This window comes from Heterodontus francisci, unplaced genomic scaffold (assembly GCF_036365525.1).
Source record: "Heterodontus francisci isolate sHetFra1 unplaced genomic scaffold, sHetFra1.hap1 HAP1_SCAFFOLD_43, whole genome shotgun sequence".
NCBI classification, from domain to species: domain Eukaryota; kingdom Metazoa; phylum Chordata; class Chondrichthyes; order Heterodontiformes; family Heterodontidae; genus Heterodontus; species Heterodontus francisci.
This window is the reverse complement of record NW_027141852.1, coordinates 16,898,519-16,902,076: the sequence shown is the minus strand read 5'-3', so window position 1 is coordinate 16,902,076 and position 3,558 is coordinate 16,898,519. Positions and strand designations below refer to the sequence as shown.

The 3,558-nt window shown below is 43.7% G+C and overlaps 1 non-coding gene across 1 annotated transcript; it reads left to right on the top strand.

The window, feature by feature from the left end:
* The first annotated feature begins 3,077 nt into the window (after positions 1-3,077).
* trnaw-cca (transfer RNA tryptophan (anticodon CCA)) lies at positions 3,078-3,149 on the top strand. Its single transcript has one exon. It is a non-coding gene; the product is annotated as a tRNA-Trp (tRNA).
* Positions 3,150-3,558: the final 409 nt, after the last annotated feature.

The window sequence follows — 3,558 nt, the reverse complement described above, 5'->3', positions numbered from 1 at the left end:
CATCCATTACCTGCGGTGCGACCACCTCACTAAACATGCTATCCATGACACCCTCAGCTTCGTGGATGCTCCACAGTGAAACCACCCGCTCTTCCAGCTCCATAATGCGAGTAGCCAGTAGCTGCAGCTGGATACACTTCCTGCACACATGGTCGTCATGGAGACTGGGAGGGTTCCTGAATCCCCACATAGCGCAGGAGGAGCATATCACGGGGCTGAGCTCTCCTGCCATGACTTACCCTTAGATTAATTAGTTACTCCCTTAATTAAAAAATACTAATGACACTCGGGGCCTTGTTCTACCCACTACAATCTAAAGTCCTTCATAAGCTACACTGAATAAAACAAAACACTTTAGTAGTACTCATCTTATCAGCAGAGGTTTTTTTTTCAAGTAAAAAACTTTGCCCTTTTCTTTAAGATATTTAAATACACTAACAGCAGTGACTCACCAACCAATCACCTTGCAGCTCTCCTCTGACATCACAGTTGGCTTCTTTTTTTTCAAAACTCCAGCACACTGGAAGAGCTCCACTCCACTCCTGGAAGGGAAGAGACTGGGCCTCGATCCTCGGATTGGATTTATAGGCTCCGCTCTCAACATTCTCCTCATATCGGTCCATATCGGTCTGCTCCGCTCCGCTCCTCTCCGCTCCCGGTAGGTAATTCACCAGCTTTTGCAGAAAAGTAGGTCTTAAGCTGTTGCAGTACCTGTTAGAAAGATAGTCTAAGCTATTCTGAAGTCATCTTCTAATGTCATCCACATGGAAGCAGGATTTTAAAGGGTAAGATGTAGTTTTTAAAAGTCACTTCAATCTTGCTCAAGAGTCTTTTCAAAGAAGCCAAGTAAATCTTGATAAAAAGTCATAAACATTTAGAGATCTTTTAAAAGCACTTCAATCTTGTTAATAAAAAGTCAGATGTAAATTTAAGAACTCTGATCAGGCCATGCTAAAAACTTACGTACAATTAAGAAATAAAATACAACATTTAAAATGTCTGAACTCCCTCTGAAAGTTGACAACTGCTTTGCCGGTGTCTTCCTGGAATAGTGGAGCTGTTGTGTCAACAGAAAAGTCCTTCCCGAGCAACCCTGAGCCTGTTGGTACCGGCTTTAATCCAACCCAGGTAAAAATCAGGGTACCAATGAGCCCAAATTGCTGAACTACAGGTCCCTGTCACTTTAAAGAGTGGGCTGGTGCGATTATGATCAGAGGCTCCTTCTAAGCACATTTCTCACCACCACAACTTCCAGATGCTGGTGTTAGTGTGTGCATGTACCGGCAGTTGCAGTGCTGTTCAGACCCTCAATAGCAGTGAAAGTCTCAGATTTCACCACTATTGGGCTGTAAAATCCAGGCCAATATCTCACAGCCCTGTTAGATTTGCTCTCCCTCTGTACAAAATCAAACTCCACACATTGCCTTTCACTCACTCCTGTTTCCAGCCCTGACGGTGCAGAAATCCCCTCTCAAAGGTACACAATCCAGTTGATTTCTGATCAAATACCTCCTTCCTCATGCAATAGAGGAAACAGAGACATGAACAGGAGTCAGGTGCAAGAAAGTTTCACCAACAGAGCAAAGAAAGGCACCAACAAAAGTCACCCCTACTTTCCAAATCATTTCACTGGAATGTTCTTTCACTTGTTTTGTCGGATGACTGCAATAAATCTGAAAATGAGCACCATGAGGTTTGTGTTCACTAGTCACTTGTTCTCCTGTGTTTGTCTGTCAGGTTTGTAATTCAATTTGTATTGGATATTGAAGAGAATCTCTTTTCAAGATGATTGCACATCGTACTGTGTTTAAAGCAACCAACTTGGAAAATGTCAGAAAATGAATGTTTCAATACCTGTGTGACCAGATTCTTCCAATGCTTTTCAACAGCTAGATTGATGATGCTTGTAATCTGTATCCTGTGGAGAATGGGAGAAGAGAATAAAAACATGGTGCATGAACAGGACAGAATGTGTAAAATGGGAGCACAGAAATACTGCCACCTCATTGAAAGTTAATGAGATTTATTTGAAGTCAGACACCTGTCCACAATGAACAAGTGAATACATTAATTGTCCACTTTCAATCTAAATGGGACTGAGGTTCCAACAGAGAAGTTTTCTGGAAAATACCTGCTGCAGTTTTAAAATTGATGAACTGGAACATCTTATACTAACTTTCAAATAACTGGAGTGATTGTATAGTTCTCATAGTGGAGAGAAGGAGTTGTTTATAAATATAAGCAGAAAGACACATTTGTGGATTGGTGAATGAGCTTTATCTTTCTGAAATGTATTTGTCCATTGGTTGCAGGTCACTGGAAATTCTTTTTTACATTTCAATTGTAGCAGCAGCAGTTAGCAGCAAAATGTCTGATTAATCAGAGTTGTGGGTCTGGGAAATACTTAAACAGCCGAGACCCTGTAAAACAGTACTCCAAGTAATCGTTTAAATAAGGCACTGAACTGACAGAGCGGTAAAGGCCTGCTCAGGTCAGGAAAAAAAACCCGACCCGAACCTGACAGAACCACATTGGACCCGAGCCCGACCCGGCCCGAGTATCTCAATTTATTCCCACGCCCAAACTAACCCGAGCCTTACCCGACCACTGGAATGTTCACTTCATCTACCTCCCGATTCCGAATCGACAGGAAGCTGCAGCATGAGCGCAATGACGTCATAGAGATGCTCACTTGCTCACTGAGCAGACTCAGAGATTCCCTCCTTGATGCCCCGGACTCCCAGCTTAGGTTGGCTTTTCAACTTTTGACACTTATTAAACTCAACTTCCCAGCAGAGTTAAATGTAATACTTACTGTGTGTGTCCGACACGGACTCAGCCCGACCTGGACCCAGCCCAACCCGAACCTGGCCCGACCTGACCCGAGCCCGAAAGCCAGACCCGGAAGAGCGACCCAACACGACCCGGACCCGACACAGGTCGTCGGGTCCCGTCGGGTTCAGGTCGGGTGGCAGGCCTTCACAGAGCGGAGGTCAGATGAGGATTGAATTAATTTCAATCACTGAATCTAAACAAGAAGTAAATCTGCCAGGAATGGAAGACTTTGCTTTATCTGTGAGCTTGTGGCACAACGGTAGCGCGTCTGACTCCAGATCAGAAGGTTGCGTGTTCAAATCACGTCAGGCTCAGTTATGTTTTACAGCAGCTCAAGTTCCTGGATTTTATATCAGAAGAGAGTTCGTTCTCTTGGAATATTCGTGCATGGCAGAATTTCAAGATCAACTTTCATAGATTAAAGTCCTGATTTCTGGTTCCGTTCCATTTCCATGCTCAGTTCTTATTTCACACTGTTTTATATCAGAACAATGTTTCAGGGATGTGATGTGTCCATTGTTTGTGCAATCGCTCTGTCACCCAGTGTGAGAAATAAAACACAAACCGCACAGCGTGCGGCTCAAACCCATACCTGGCTCTGTCTATCGGCCGCTTAGTTCAGTTGGTTAGGACGCAGTGTTGATAACAACAAGGCTGTGGATTTGATCCCCATGTGCGCTGTCACATGGTCAGTCATTAATTTGACACATTTTTGCAACACTT